The sequence below is a fragment of the Schistocerca piceifrons genome, chromosome 11 (assembly GCF_021461385.2).
Source record: "Schistocerca piceifrons isolate TAMUIC-IGC-003096 chromosome 11, iqSchPice1.1, whole genome shotgun sequence".
NCBI lineage: Eukaryota > Metazoa > Arthropoda > Insecta > Orthoptera > Acrididae > Schistocerca > Schistocerca piceifrons.
This window is the reverse complement of record NC_060148.1, coordinates 34,598,179-34,615,540: the sequence shown is the minus strand read 5'-3', so window position 1 is coordinate 34,615,540 and position 17,362 is coordinate 34,598,179. Positions and strand designations below refer to the sequence as shown.

The window sequence follows — 17,362 nt, the reverse complement described above, 5'->3', positions numbered from 1 at the left end:
GAAAAAGGTTCTCAGGGTCGGAAAGTAAAACTTGTACGTCGCTAACTTGAGATCAAGAAATACCGTACTGTTATTGCCACACAATCATCGCAATGCAACCTCACTTAGTGGTGCACAGACGGTTATACGGTAATGTAGTCTTGTTTACTGCATGGCGCACTGCAGTTACCACAATATTAGCTCTGTATTGCTGGATAATGACCGACAGACCACATTTAGATCTTTCTTTTTGTCTTGTTGGTCATCACATCCTGGGCTGGAAGGACCTGGGTGATTCCCCGCAAGCCTGCGATAAGGGTAGGTGCGATACTATCGGATAATAACAACATGTGCTAAATATTAACTTTCAGTGATTTATATGTATTATTACGTAAATATACTTCCAATTACTTCTAACAACTGAAAAGCTACCTAATCAAAAAAATTGTTTTTAAAAGAGCAGAAGTTTCAGCTAAGCTGTCAACAACTCCGTCCTGGAAGATTCGATTCCCATTATCCTTGATCAGATCTAATTCTGTGTTTCAAATAATCAACGAATTCAGCAGTTCTCGGCCCAGTGAAGACTTAAATCTTGTCTTAAAGCGCTTCGGTGCACTGAAAATCGACTTTCAGAAGTCACTTGCGTCAACGAAATTGTCAGTATTACACAGTAAAGCAACGTACAGGTCGGAGAACGTACCGCTGTGCTGTGTCATACTGTGGCAAAAGTTTACATGCACGCCGTACGCAACTTCGCCAGGCGTCAGAACCTCTTCGGGAAAAGCAAATGGCGTCCTTTGCAGTTTGGCCCAAGCCGTTTTCGATCGGCGTCTTGTTCCTCTGAGAATATGAACCATTCACGGTTTGTTGCATGGGCGGAACGAGTTGACTCCAAAGAGTTTCAGACGGTTCATTAAAACTTTTGGCGAAATATTATAATTCGTTTCACAGAAATTCTCGATCGGCATTTGCAGCTGATGCGAGAGACTTTAATGCGGCATTAGGAAAACCATTTTTGTTAATTTCATCGAAGTTTTTCGGGTACAAAAACGCGAGCGTCTTCATTAAATGTTAGTTGCAACTGAACTTTGCATCTGATTTAACTAAATCTGCGTTAATGATGACTCTGAAGACGCAGGCAGAATAGAATCTCTTTGGGTCCGCAGACAGTAATGCCACTTCGTCCTGACATAACTCACCGTGGTTTTTGATTTTTTAAGATATTCTTCGTAATGGCAGCGTGCGCCGTTTGTCGATATCAATATTTTTGATTTGCATTAATCCTTGAACTTGGGATCTAAACAGTGTTGGAGCTCTGGAAACGTCGTCAAAATTACCTAATTGGGTTCTTTAAACTTATCTCCAAACATTTGATAAGACCCCAAGCTTTAAGATTGTGTACTGTTGCGGTTTGAGGATACTGGCTTACCGGGGTTCGTATGTGAAAAATTTTGTTGAATGTAAAGGTTGTCAGGATGGTTTCCGATTTCAAAAATGAATCCATCAGTGCCTACGCTTGCAACGACATCTTTAACTCGAACTCCATTCTCGAAGATAAGACACTTAAAAGTTTTTTTACCAACGCGACGTGTCGAGTTTTCTCCTTAATAGTGGCCAAGGCTCTGTATTGAGCCGATAGTCCCGTTTCCCGATGTTCTGTAATCGTCTCAGTTTTTGTTGACCAGTTGTTAATTCCAAAATTTTGTCCACCCATACAGATGTGCGCTTAAATAATTCGTGCATAAATACACTGGTAGACTCCAAGGACCGAAACACACTCTTTGCTTCAGCGCAGCTTTCAGTCACGCCTCCCAGCACTAAATTTAAAACATCCGCGTAACAAGGCGCGAAAATTAATTCTGGTACTTCTTCCATCTGTGCCGCTAGAGACCAGCATACTTGCCGCCATGTTTCCAGGGCCATCAAAAGATACGCTAATTAGATCTGGCAAATGTAAGCCTAACTGGGCTGATTCGTAAGTTACAAGAACTCAGTAAGCTTCTGCTATCGATTTCCCAACAGGAACCACACTGATCGGCCGTTCTTGCGCGACTGAATTATTAACACAGCACACGCAGGTTACAGACTGATCAACAACGCCAACGTCTTGGCAAGAGCCCGCATTGAAGCTGAAAGATTTCGCTGTCTGGATTTCCTTCACGATCTCTTCTTTAACTTGAAGTGGATATATATTTATTAATTTATTTATGATGAGTTTTGACCAAAAGGTAATAAGACTATCTCTACCCTTACCTTTTCCTGACCTTTTTTTTTTTTTTTTTTTTTAACTTTCAATAACTGCGTCCAATATGTGGCCTTTTGCCACTGGATCTTAGTTCAATAACACGACGACTACATTTAGAAAGTCACAAAGAAATTGCAGATATTGTCTGCGAGTGGGCATTGATGAACATCAACGTGGAATATTGTAAATTTGTGCCTGACCGAGATTCGAACCCAAGTCTCCTGCTTGCCAGGACATATCGTCCATAAGAATAGACACCACATGTACGCAGTTAAGGCGAAAACGGCCAGTGATCAGTTCGAATGCACACCCGGCTCGAAATCTGCAAAATGTGTAGCTCCTCTCAATTTCCGTCAGTTGTAGGTGACATTTTTTAATCTGCCTTTATTGTTTTTTTAGTAATTGAAATAAACATTTAGGTTCAATATTATTTAAACACAAAATGATCTCTAAGAGTAGCAAGTAAAGGAATAAAAGAATGTTGTGCTGTAGATTATTCTGTGTAGATTAGTTATTCTGTGTAGTCTACTACACGACATTGTTAGATCTGTTTTGTTGCTCGCTTGCTGGTTGCTGCTTTTGTTGCTAATTTACGTTTACTGATTTGATTTCTGCCGTTTTCACTGAAACTGCAGTTAAAGTTTTATTTATTTGTGCTGTGTAAATAAAGTATTAAAAATACAACGAAGTTTATTTTAAACAGTGTAAGTCCTTTGACCAGAGATATCCCTGCGCCAAGTCGGCGATAACTACATCCTACGAAATAATTACTTCTCGAGGCTGAAACTGTTTCTGACCAGCGCTGCCCTGCACAGTCTAACACTGCCCTTCAGCAGGACGGCTGCCGCCCTTTTATAGTCCCGCTTGGTTCCTCCGTGAAAAGTTCAACTTGTACATCACGTAACGAGTTTCGCAGTCTCGCCAGCCTGATTTGCATCTTTTGATACTTAAATAACACTGAAATTCAGACTACATCATTCTCATCCTCTTCGTGCCGTCAAATATTACAACAGTTGCAGATACATACGCCTGTGCAGTTAGGAAGAGCGAATGTTCCTTGGGGGATGCACGTACGTGCAAAAGAACGTTGCACCGTTCTCCTCGGAAACACAGCCGCTGCAGGATCGCATTCACACGCCAACACCAGGCAGCGACTTTCGATTGAAACGTGCCCCTCCCCCCCTGTATGGGAAACTTATGTAACGTGTCTACCAGCACAGGTTGTGGCGCAGGAACGACGACGTATGATACGGAAGTTCGGGTGTGGCCGTGCGCAGCGCGCGGGCGGCCAAAGCGGCGGCGCTGGTGTAAAGCTGCGGACCCGGGTTCGAGTCCCGGCGCGGCAGATATCCTCACTGTCGTCAGTCTTATTACACAGCTGACGAGTGTTCCGTAGCGGCAGCTGCGAGTACCCTCCGTGCATTTCATTGCGCCTCCGCTGTGGCCGTTCGTCTGGAGTGGCGCGCATCTCCGAAGCAATGTTGCGTCATACGTCTCAACAGCACTGCCGTGTCGAACCTTGTGTTCCAGGAAGTGAACGAGGTAATCGAAGCAGCAACGCGAATTAAAACAGCTTAACGAATATAGCCACATAGAACCACCAAAACATAACAGAGATAAAAGTGTAACATTCTGTGCGTTGGCAGAGTCAGTATATGCGGTGCTTATTTGGCATCCTAAACTAAACATGCACAAATATGTCAGAGCAATATCTTAAAACTACGTCGAACAAAAAAAAAAAAAAAAAATGGGTCTGAGCACTATGGGACTCAACTGCTGAGGTCATTAGTCCCCTAGAACTTAGAACTAGTTAAACCTAACCAACCTAAGGACATCACACACATCCATGCCCGAGGCAGGATTCGAACCTGCGACCGTAGCGGTCTCGCGGTTCCAGACTGCAGCGCCAGAACCGCGCGGCCACTTCGGCAGGCTTCGAACAACATATTTACGACTTAAAGACATAATAAATAGACTAGACTACTTTCGCGTCTCAGATAGAAGTAGTCTTTTGAAGTAGACCACAATTCGTACTCCTTCATCGATTCAGTTGAATTCGACGCACATTTCCACACCACACCATGATATCAAGTGCCACCCCCATCTACGGTGAAATAATCCATAGGATTGATTTCAGTAAAATTTTACATAATAAGCACACGTACGAATAAAAGCTTCAACAACTTCTACCCATATACGAACTGGCTACCAGCTTCTCACCAGTGAATCTTTCAAACGCATGTGCTTCTTATTTGCGCCAGCATTCAATACCTGCAACGGTCGTTACCCTAATCTTCATCCTTCCACAAAGGTAGCACTGGGCCTTGACTTTTCGTGGTGTTTCTTCAACGGACATAACATTTCTTTTGTATGTGAAAAACCTTAAGGATTCGTTTACAATCCTAGGTAGGCATATGATTTTAGCTCTTGAGAGTAGACGGAGCTCCCGTAATCACAAACTCAGACGTTTTCAGAATTCTCAGTGACACGTGGACGTGGAAAACTGTATATGATCTGGCCACTGATTCCTGCTGTGTTCAATATCTGGAAAAAAAAATGAGGGCCACCTTCTGGTTCTTCTGGAAATGGAATAATTACTGGCTTCTGGAGAACTGTGTCCACGGCACCTTTGGCGGTATTAAAAAAATTTATTAAGTCCGACGTCTGCGTGTTTCTCGATCCAAAATACATCACTCTACATTGTTGATAGCAGCAAATCCCACTTCCCATTCTTTGGTAAATAGGATGCAACAACAATAACATTTCGAAATCCAAAAGCAGAGAACCCCACACCTTTGCTTGTTCTTATTCACAGATCCTTTGAATGTCAGTTTCTGCTTCAGCAAACAATCAGCACTAGAGTAAAAGTTTTCACAAGCGAAATATCTGTTTTTCATATTACATTTTCCAACTATGCATGTACACTTTATGGGGGTGTGTCTGGCTTAATGTACTGTCCTCACTGCATACGCAATACCTTCGCACGTTACCTGTGTAAAAGGATTTTGCGTCACGGAAAGCAAACAAACACCTTCAGGGCACACTTGGCAGGCGGGTTCGGCCGGTACTGAATGAACCCACAGTTTTCTCTGAACTTCACTTGGACGATACGATTCTTTGCAGTTATTCACAAATTGCTCGACAACAAATCGAACTGCTGCGAGTTCGCCAAAACATTTTCTGCCATTTCTAGTTTCCTTTTCATCAACTCTGGTGCAGGTCACAATAAACAGAAGAAATCGTGTACCTCATACAAGCTCGAAATATTTCTATTCCAGTGTCGTGAGTGGCGCGTATCTCAACCAAGTGTTGCGTTGTTGCCTGTGTTCAACACTCGGCTCGTTTAAAGTACAAACAATACGACGCTCTTCGCAGGACTTGCCACGCATTCACCTAGTACACGTCACATCTCTGGAGTGTTTGTACGTGACTTGTGTCAGCTCTCTGTGGCAACCAGAGCAAGTGCTCGCCAACTTTATCGGGCCATCGATCAAGTATGTCGAGCACCAGGAAGGTTGAATTTTATCTTAAGGGACCTTTGCTCGCGCCACAAGAACAGCAGTACGTGGAAAAGTTTGCCGAAGGTTCTGTGCGCTGTAAACTCTTTAGCTGTGTAAGCGTGTTTGATTGCAAATTTTTTTTGTGTAGCAAATGACGTTGAATGAGTATGAGGCGCGATTTTAAACAAATCAAAATCAAACGAAAAACTAAAATTTTTAAAGTCGTGAATTAAGTCGTTGAAGTGTCAGTACTAGCTCTTTGAAGTTAATATGCTTCCTACGTGTAACTGGAAGAAACGGGAAAAAGAATAACGAGGTAACAAGTGGCCACAGTGGGATTCAAACCGGGGACCGCTCCCTGAGAAGCGACCGCACCTCACAGCCACTGGCAGTTTGCCGCTTCTGTAACCAGCAGCCCGCAGGTCACTGCTGATAAATGGGGCAGGTGGTTTCATCGGAACCAACGTTGGGGTCGGAGGTTGCTTAAGAACTCTGATGGAAAGTAGTTTACGTAATTATCGCTTATGATTAACGAAGCCCAGTATATGAAATACTCCGGTTATTTATTTAAATAAAAATTTGGTTTTATTCTAAGCTATTTATGTAACTGACGACTGTAAGGTATAATGCAAAACAAAAACGAATGACATACTGCAAAGTGATAGCATGGCGTCTTTAATTCTATTAAGCGTTACAAGCCGACATCTTTCGCAAAATTAATGGCAGTCAGTTCAGTAATAAGATAGTCAATATCTTTTGATTTACGTTCATCGTATACTGCTGTTCGTTTCTTACCGAAAAATGTAATCAAATTACCAGTTCTTTAGTTCCCCGTAGCGTAGCTGAGCTGGAGGAAGGGGAAGCGTGACTTCATGCTTGAGCTGTCTGGTTCTCCATATCCAGCAGTGTCTACAGATTTTACGTGGCGTGTCAAAGTGGTAGCTGTACTTCCTGTAGCTGGATACATTTTTTGGAGAATTTTACCCTTTTTCAGTGTTGCCGTGGCCTTCACTCGAGTGTTTCCAAATGGCACTCGCCGTATAGTTGGTCGCTGCGCTTACTTTCCAGCCTGGGCAGCGGCTGCCGAGCCGCAGGCAGCCTAGCACACAGGGTGCAGCTGCTAAGTTCACCGGACTTGGATACGATGTGACGTCATTATGACGTATACACGCTACATCGAAAACGATATAAACCGTATATCGACTTTTGTGAACTTTCGAGAGGTTGTGACAGGGTAGCGCTGTGCTCTGCGCCATTCGTTTAGATGTGTTTTGCGTTCCTTGCGTTTAAATCGTGTATTGTACTGTGTTTGTGTCCTGTGCGATGTTTTTCATTTCTTCGTCTCTAATTATTGTGCCTATCCGCTCATGTTGTGATGCAATTCGTATTTTGCATAATCTTGTCTTAGCAAATTATACTGCTGACATAAACCACACTGAAATGGCAAGGTACATGCTAAAACTATTGTGGCTGTATACATGACATAATATACAGTACGTCTGGATTAGCATACCACCATGGAATGCTTTGACACTGCATTCAATCATTTCATACGTCAATCAGTACTAGACACTAACCTTTGGTTAAGATTACATTGAGAAATCCACTTCCCCTCGTATTTCATCTCCGGTCGACGATTTTTCTTCAACAATGCCTCATATTTTTCTTTTTAAGTTCGAAATTCAATCATTCTACACACCAGTCATTACTGGACACTAAGGTACCTGTCTCTGCGGTCCAAGTGTAAAATTACTTGCAATTATGGTTGATAAAAGACTCTCTTGGGATGGACATGTGAATTACTTAGCTAACAAACTTGCCCGAGTTCTCTTTCAGCTATATAAATTAAGAAAAAAAGTCAGCAAGAGTATGCTGCTACAATCTAATATGTACTGACAAGACCAATTGTATGAAACCATACTAAAATGTTGATGATAAATAAATATTATTTTCGGCGTAAGCATTCAATACAACAATCACACAATCTAATCTGGTCGGGACATAAGAAGACTTCACTTTTTTACGAAACGTGTTGTCCATGGTGTTTTCAAGGCCACGGTCGGGGAATATTTCTATTAATATCCAGCTCTTTTAATTTTATTTTGGCGAAACGCATATACGCTGCCACATTGAGCTGTTTTCAGAATCGCACGTGTCAAAACAAACCACTAGCTGACGACAGTTTAGAATCTGGAACGTTCGTAAAAGTCGATAGGTGTGTTAATCGACTAAAGCGTATATACGTCATAATGACGTCACATCATATCCAGGTTGGGTGAACTTAGCATCCCCCCTGAGCGACACGGGGGGGGGGGGGGGGGAGGCTGCCCCCTGCTCTCCTGGCCCACGGGGTGACTCTCCTGGCCCACGGCCGGAAACCAGAAGGCGCTATGGTTGGCCCGCTAGATGGCGCTGGCATAGGCCAAACGGATATCAACTGCGTATAGGAACCCCCAGTTTTATTACATATTCGTGTAGTACGTAAACAAATATGAATGTTTTAGTTGGACTACTTTTTTCGCTTTGTGATAGGTGGCGCTGTAATAGTCACAAACATGTTGTTGTTGTTGTCTTCAGTCCTGAGACTGGTTTGATGCAGCTCTCCATGCTACTCTATCCTGTGCAAGCTTTTTCATCTCCCAGTACCTACTGCAACCTACATCCTTCTGAATCTGCTTTGTGTATTCATCTCTTGGTCTCCCTCTACGATTTTTACCCTCCATACTGCCCTCCAATACTAAATTGGTGATCCCTTGATGCCTCAGAACATGTCCTACCAACCGATCCCTTCTTCTGGTCAAGTTGTGCCACAAACTTCTCTTTATTGAATAGGATTGGGGAGAAGAAGTCACAAACATATGGCTCACAATTTTAGACGAACAGTTGGTAACAGGTAGGCTTTTTAAATTAAAATACCGGACGTAGGTACGTTTAAACATTTTATTTCGGTTGTTCCTATGTGATACATGTACCTTTGTGATCATTTCTGAGAATGCATCATGTTACAGCTTGATTACTTTTAAATACCACATTAATGCAATAGATTCTCAAAATGATGTCCGTCAACCTCAATGCATTTGGCAATACGTGTAACGACATTCCTCGCAACAGCGAGTAGTTATCCTTCCGTAACGTTCGCACATGCATTGACAATGCCCTGACGCATGTTGTCAGACGTTTTCGGTGGATCACGATAGCAAATATCCTTCAACTTCCCCCACAAAATGAAATCCGGGGACGTCAGATCCGGTGAACGTGCGGGCCATGGTATGGTGCTTCGACGACCAATCAACCTGTCATGAAATATGCTATTCAATACCGCTTCAACCGCACGCGAGCTACGTGCCGGACATACATCAAGTTGGCAGTACATCGCCATTCTGTCACACAGTGAAACATCTTGTAGTAACATCGGTAGAACATTACATAGGAAATCAGCATACACTGCACCATTTAGATTGCCATCGATAAAATGGGGTCCAATTATCCTTCCTCCCATAATGCCGCACCATACATTAACCCGCCAAGGTCACTGATGTTCCACTTGTCGCAGCCATCGTGGATTTTCCGTTGCCCAATAGTGCATTTATGCCGGTTTACGTTACCGCTGTTGGTGAACGACGATTCGTCGCTAAACAGAACGCGTGCAAAAAATCTGTCATCGTCCCGTAATTTCTCTTGTGCCCAGTGGCAGAACTGTACACGACGTTCAAAGTCGTCGCCATGCCATTCCTGGTGCATAGAAATATGATACGGGTGCAATCGATGTTGATGTAGCACTCTAACGCCGACGTTTTTGAGATTCCAGATTCTCGCGCAATTTGTCTGCAACTGATGTGCGGATTAGCCGCGACAGCAGCTAAAACACATACTTGGGCATCATCATTTGTTCCAGGTGATGGTTGACGTTTCACATGTGGCTGAACACTCCCTCTTTCCTTCAATAACGTAACTATCCGGTGAAATGGTCCGGACACTTGGATGATGTCGTCCAGGATACCGAGCAGCATACATAGCACACGCCTGTTGGGCATTTTGCTCACAGTAGCCATACATCAACACCGTATTACCCTTTTCCGCAATTGGTAAACGGTCCATTTTAACAAGTCTAATGTATGACGAACCAAATACCGTCCGCACTGGCGGAATGTTACGTGATACCACGTACTTATACGTTTGTGACTATTAGAGCGCCACCTATCACAGAGCGAAAACAGTGGTCCAACCAAAACATTCATATTTCTTTACGTACTACACGAAGATGTAATAAAAAAGGGGGTTCCTATTTTAAAAAGCACAGTTGATATCCGTTTGACCTATGGCAGCGCCATCTAGCGGGCCAACCATAGCACCAACTGGTTTCCGCCTTCAAGCTAGACGAGTTTCCTTCTTTGTAGCTTTTTCGTTTGATGCGTATTTCGTGAGATATTTGGCGCGGTCACTATCATTGGACCACCCTGTATACTTACGCGAAATTTCTCGAAATGGTCTAATTTGTAATAAATGTACGGCCCGCTGAGGTACGTTTATATTTGACAGTTCTTGCATGATATATACAAATGTGTCCTGCCTCGCACGGCTGTTTCATTCGGCGTGCCGCGTCGAAAGCATCGAAACCCAGACTCGCGGCCTGTGCAGCTAATGTGAAGACGTCAGGAAGGAAGACAAAAACCCTCTGTCTGGGTTTTCGCGACTGGATTTTGAGACGTGAAGACTTCAGTACCCACAGTCAATATTGCACAAATAGGACGCTGGTGCGACGTACACTTGTGTACTGCTGGAGGGTTTGGGATCCCTACCAGGTCGGACTGAAAGAAGACAACGAAGCAATTCAGAGGCGGGCTGCTAGGTTTGTCACCGCTAGGTCCGAACTACACGTGTTACGGAGATGCTCCGGGGACACAAGTGGGAATCCCAGGAGGGAAAGCGACGTTATTTCGAGAAATACTATTTGGAGAATCGGTATTTGAAGCTGACTGCCTATCGATTCTAGAGCCACCAGTACACACTGCACTTAAGGACCACAAAGATAAATTACGAGAAGTCAGGGCTCACACGGAGGCATACAGGCAGTCGTGTTTCTCTCGCTCTCTGTGCGAGTGGAACTGTAAAGGAAACGACAAGTAGTGGTACATAGTACCCTCCGCCACGCACCGTATGTTGGCTTGCGGAGTATCTGTGTAGATGTAGGTGTATGCTGTGAGCTACATAGCGGATAGACACGGGAAACCATATCACTTTCAAGCATTTTTCATTCCGAATTTTGCCTCTCGATCACTTCGAGGAGCGAATTTAAAGTTATTAGAGAAAATGGTTCAAATGGCTGTGAGTACCATGGGACTTAACTTCTGAGGTCATCAGTCCCCTATAACTTAGAACTACTTAAACCTAACTAACCTAAGGACATTACACACGTCTATGCCGGAGGCAGGATTCGAACCTGCGACCGTAGCGGTCTCGCGGTTCCAGACTGTAGCGCCTAGAACCGCTCGGCCAGTCCGGCCGGCGCGTATTCAGTCTCGCACCTCCAACGTGGGAACGGCCAGTAAAAGCCTTCCGACATTTCGCATTCCTAGAAACGAGAGGTGCTCTAGGGCTGCGATACGTGGGTGGGATGACATGCGACAATAAATTGGTAAATACGTAAGATGTCGAATTTAATGTGAAAACGTTCTACATTATTTATACGTAAAGAGAGGCGCATTCTTTGCAGGTCGCACAGACCTTGATCTCAAGTTGATAGGCCGGCACTTATCTGGAAACGTGAGTGGGCACCTGGCAGTCAACACTCCAGACCTGTGATGAGCTGATAAACGAGTCGCCGTTATCGGGTGTCAACACTTGCGCAATAGGGCCAGTGATTTGCGATTCTGCGCCGTTCGGAAATAGTGAGGGGCCAACTGGAGAGAAACGGCTCCATTTCGGGAGGTTTGGGAGACGGAGCAGCTGAGAGGTGTGTGTGTGCATGAGGGCTGCGTGTGGAGCAGCCTGGCTTTGGGGGGCGGCAGGGGGTGGGATACGGGGGGAGGGGGACTGGGGGCGGGGGGGAGGCTCTGCAGGGGGGTCTGCAGTCCGACGTGGAGACCCTCCGATGGGATTAAATCCCTCTCTGAGACATGGCAAACGTTAACAGAGTAACACGTGAGACATCGTCCCCTTGTATCACACACGACGGGTGGCTAATAACACACGCAGGTCAACGTGTACGCCTTGTTACACTACAGAAATGTATTAGCTAGGGTAGCTCATTGTAGGTTGTTTATTACCAGGAAGTAATACGGCGTATCTTCTCAGGCATGGGCCTGGCTCAGAGAATTTTTGACTTGCTGAACACAGCACGATGTGCTGAAGGCGAAAACTCTATAGAAACTACAGTGTCCACGTGTCCTCCGCAAGAAGGCACAACAGGTCGCTGATATCCTCGACACACTAAACACTCTAGCGGAGAACACCGGCTGCATTCTCAGACGAAGAAAGTGACCTACAGGGAAGGGCAACTTCACGATGACTGCAAGGAAACCTGGAACAAATCTGACGGTATTTTTTTGCTTCGTTTGCAAACAGAAACCTCTCTTTAAATAGGTACCAATGCAATAATAATATCTAGTAATTAGATAAAGAGTGTCATGTTAGCCTGTTGCTGAATTCCACGTTTGAATGAGAAGTTATAGTATGTGCAGAGATACATTATAAAACTGCGCGTACATCACTAGTTCGCAAGCCACGTGACTCCGGGCGCTGGAGAGTACTTCTGGACGCACGAACTGACCCGCCCCTCCCCTCTTCCAGTCGCGGATGCCGCATGGGAAGAGGTAAGACACGTGGCTAAGACATGCACTGGCTCTGATTTCCAGAATTTTCGCGCGCGTTGATATCGCGAGATGTACGTGACAGGCAGTGAGGTGTTGTCCGACTCTTCCCATACAGTACTCTCTCGACATGTCAGTAGTAAACCACTGCGAGATAGAAAACACCTCTCGTGTAGCATCTGCCCCTGGGGTCTGTTGATGATATCTGTAGCTCTCTTGCGCCGACTAAACGATCACCTGACGAAACACACCGCTGTTCGTTGCATACTCTCTCTCTCGTCTCTCAGACCTACCTCGTAAGCGTCCCAGATTGACTAACAACACTCAACAATGGGCCAAACAAGCGCCTTATAAGCCTGGTTCTTCGTGTATGAGCTACACTTCCTTAAGATTCTTCCTCTCAATCTGCCGTCTGCTGTTCAAAAAATGTTCAAATGTGTGTGAAATCTTGTGTGCCTTAACTGCTAAGGTCATCAGTCCCTAAGCTTACACTCTACTTAACCTAAATTATCCTAAGGACAAACACACACACCCATGCCCGAGGGAGGACTCGAACCTCCGCCGGGGCCAGCGGCACAGTCCTTGACTGCAACGCCTCAGACCGCTCGGCTAATCCCGGGCGGCTTGGCGTCTGCTTTTCCTGCTATTTGTTTCGTGAGGTCGTTCCACTCAAGGCCGTTCTGAATAGTTACGCCTACATGCTGCTCAGAGTAGCTGTACAGTAGTGCCCTTGTTCTCCTACGTACGCGCGATGTCGTACATTTATTTACGTTCAGGGTCAACCACCAGAGCCTGCACCATTCATCAGTGCTCTGCAGGTCGTTGTGGAAATAGACACTGCGTTGCTACTTCCTTACAGACAGCTGCACTACCTGCAAACAGTGTCAAAGAGCTTCCGACGCTTTCTACTAGATCATTCATATACACTGCAAACAGTAACGAAACTAACACTCTTCCTCAGTGTATTGCTTACATTACCTATGCATCTCAGGATTCTGTTCCATTGAGAGTGACAGCTTGAGCTCTACCTATGAGAAACTCTTGAATTCACTCGCAAATGTAGTCCGATACTCGACAATCCGGTATTTTTTCCACCAGGCTGCAGTGCGGGACAGTGTCAGATGGCTTCCTTAAGTCGGGGAACGCTGCACCAACCTGAGCCCCGTTGCCTGCAGTGCTGTGGGGCTGACGGAAGGACAGGACGAGCTTCGGAGTAGCACTGTGCATTGGTTCAAAAATGGCTCTGAGCACTATGGGACTCAACTGCTGAGGTCATCAGTCCCCTAGAACTTAGAACTACTTAAACCTAACTAACCTAAGGACATCACACACATCCGTGCCCGAGGCAGGATTCGAACCTGCGACCGTAGCGGTCGCGCGGTTCCGCACTGAAGCGCCTAGAACCGCTCGGCCACCCCGGCCACTATGGAGTATTATACGCCGATTTTTTTATCACAGTGTAATATATATATATATATATATATATATATATATATATATATATATATATATATATATATATGTAGTGTTGTTATTGTTGGAGAATTCTCCTCAGAAATGGAAAAAGTTGAGCATATAACTCGATCAATTATTTTCTTTGAGTTCTTCTTGTTCTTCCAATACGCATTCATTCTTTCCGAAAAGACCTGTTTACGCACATCCGATCCCTTTGGTCTGTACTATTTTTCTTTTGGTTTCTCTGATATAGCTTCCTATTTGTCTTCTTTGTGTCTGAAAGTGTCTCTTTCTTGAAGTCAGCTACTCCTATGTTTCCATTATTTAGGTCCTTTCGAATTTCATCTAGCCGAGGTGCGGAATTCTTGTGTGGCTACATAATCTATTATTCTCTTCGTCAATCGATTTTCTGGTAGTCGGCTGAGATGACCAAAAAATTTCATTCGCCTTCTGCTAATATCATTTTCGATGTTTGAAAACTTTTCTGTTGTATTAATCGATTGTAGCATGTGACCACCTTTGTTACGTCTTCCTGGTAGAATTTTGCTGATTATCTTTCTCTTTTCTTTTCTGATGTCTTCAAGTTGTTGTTTCCTGTTAAGAGTTAGTGTTTCGCTTGCATAGCGGATTGCTGGTTTTATGACAGTATTGTAGTGTCGAATTTTTGTCCCTCTTGACATTGATTTTTAGTTGCAGACGTTTTGGATTAACCCTAATCCTTTTTTAATTTTGTTGAGGCGATGTTGATGTGAACTGTTTCAACACCTGTCGGTTCAATGAATTCTCTAAGGTATTTAAAATGTCGGGCCCTGTTAATTTTACAGAATTTTGTTTTCATGCTTGCAATTTCTCTTTTTCAACAAAAGAATTCAGTTTTCTCAAATGAAACTTGTAAACCTACTTTTTATGCACATTCTTTGAGTATTTCCAGCTGTTTCACTGCCCTCTGCTTATTCTCTTTTAGTATTGCCAGGTATTCCGCAAATGCGAGATCTGGTATGTAGACATTGTCTTTGGCAATACCGAGTCGTATTGGCTTCCAAACCCCACATGTCTTGAGGTCTTTCTCGCATTCTTCCATAACTTTGACCAGAACTACGTTGAACACCTGTTTGAATGTCGAAGGGTTCTGAGATCTCCCCCATATACGTTACTTTAGATTTCGTGCCAATGAGTGTTTGTTTTATGATTTCTCGTGTTTTGGGATCTAATCGCCTCTCTTGGAAAATCTGGAGTAGTGAGGGCGTGTCTCCTGAATTGTATGCTTTTTGAAATGTACAAATGTGCTTACTACACTTTTTGTCTGAGACTCCGCTTTTTGAGTATGGTTTTGAGGTTGAAAATTTGCTCCAGACGTGATCTGTTTGATCTAAATCCTGCTCGATATTCTGCTACTTTGGGTTGTAATTGCTGTTTTGTTCTGTTCAAGAGACAGAGGATCGACACTTGCTTGCAGGGAGTGGCCATTGACCCTCAAGATAAGCAGATGTAATTTATTACGCATAAATAGGCATAATGACTGACTACTGGATGATTGTAGGATTGCAGAACAACCAGTGGAAGCAATTACATCCATAAAATATCTACATGTGTGTGTACAGAGCGATCTGAAACTAATGGCAGGTAAACTTAAAAACCATACAAGGTAATTGGAAGGACTGTCTGGAAGTGTAGTCCACCCACAAAGGAGGCAGCTCACTAAACACCCGTTCGACCAATACTTCACTATTGCTCGTTAGTCTGGCATCCGAAGCAGATAGGATTGATAGAGGAATTAACGGAGATCCAAAGAAGAGCAGCGCGTTCCGTTACGCAAGCATCACGGAGACGCTCAGGCAGGTGTGCTGGCAGACGCTGCAAGAGACGCACTCCACAGCACTGTGTGTTTTACTGTCGAAGTCCCTAGAATGTACAAACAGTCATCTCGCAAAAGACTGTGAAGGCAGAAATGGAGAGAGTCGAACACGCATGGAGGCGTACTGATAGCCATTGCTCCCTTGAAACATTCTCGAGTGGAACAGGAAGAGGGGAATGGTCAGTGATTGACAATGTATCGTCCAGCAGGTACCATAAGGTTGCTGTGAGGCTGGGACGCCACCACCTGGCAGCCACTGCGGCGGCCTCTGGCTCACAGCTGCAGCACCGTGGAGGCAAGTGCCGCACCTGTCGCCTCAAAAAATGGTTCAAATGGCTCTGAGCACTATGGGACTTAACATCTATGGTCATCAGTCCCCTAGAACTTAGAACTACTTAAACCTAACTAACCTAAGGACAGCACACAACACCCAGCCATCACGAGGCAGAGAAAATCCCTGACCCCGCCGGGAATCGAACCCGGGAACCCGTGCGTGGGAAGCGAGAACGCTACCGCACGACCACGAGATGCGGGCAACCTGTCGCCTCAGCTGGGTTCAGCTTGCTGGCCAGCCACAGTAGAGCGACTGCTGACGGCAGAGGTGGCAGCTCCGTGAACTGAATGTGGCCCCCTGTACACCCCAAATCACCTACAAACTTTAATGGTGTATCTTCGTTATTACGCAGTAGATCCACAAGAAGTGTCCTTAATCGCTGTTCTTCCAGCTGTAGAAATTCCATCAGCAGGCAAAGTATTCAATCTCATGTCAAAAAAACTATAATAGATTTCGGGAGTCCGTTTCGTGGCATGATACTCACTGGAATGAGGCAGAACGGACTGACAATCATTTGTGATACAATCGCGGTCATTCTACATCTAGTCTCCGACTGGAATGGCTGAGGGGTTCTAGACGCTACAGTCAGGAACTGCGCGACTCCTCCGGTCGCAGTTTCGAATCCTGCCTCGGGCATGGATGTGCGTGATGTCCTTAGGTCGGTCAGGTTTAAGTAGTTCTAAGTTCTAGTGGACTGATGACCTCAGAAGTTGAGTCCCATAGTGGTCAGAGCCATTTGAACCATTTTCTACATCGAGTGCCGAAAGGTTCTGTTTGACGTCGTTCAAACTGACATCGAAACAAAATTTTCAATCTCGAGCGTGTCGAGTTTAATCCAGTTATCGAGTGTATTGCGACATATCACACCCCGTTGGAATGGAACGTGCCTCTGGGATCCGAAGGGCGGATTGCGCAAGCGTGCTCCCGCGGCAGATAAGCCGGCCGGCGTGACGTCACGCGGCAGGTGTATAAGAGCGGCTGCCGCCGGCTCCGCTGCCTCGCCTCGCGTCGCTCTGCTCCGCTCCGCCTGTAGGGTGAGTTGCGCCGCTGCTGCCGCCTGCCAGCCGGTCGCGCGTCTGCAGAAATGTCCAAATGTGTGTCAAATCTTACTGGACTTAACGGCTAAGGTCGTCAATCCATAAGCTTACACTCTACTTCACCTAAATTATCCTAAGGACAAACACA

At 44.9% G+C, this 17,362-nt stretch overlaps 1 protein-coding gene across 2 annotated transcripts in view; it reads left to right on the top strand.

Moving 5' to 3' along the window:
- Positions 1-17,362, top strand: part of LOC124720430 (FYVE zinc finger domain protein UPA1-like) — a 602,177-nt gene that overhangs the window by 559,000 nt on the left and 25,815 nt on the right. The gene's annotated exons all lie outside the window — the stretch shown is intronic.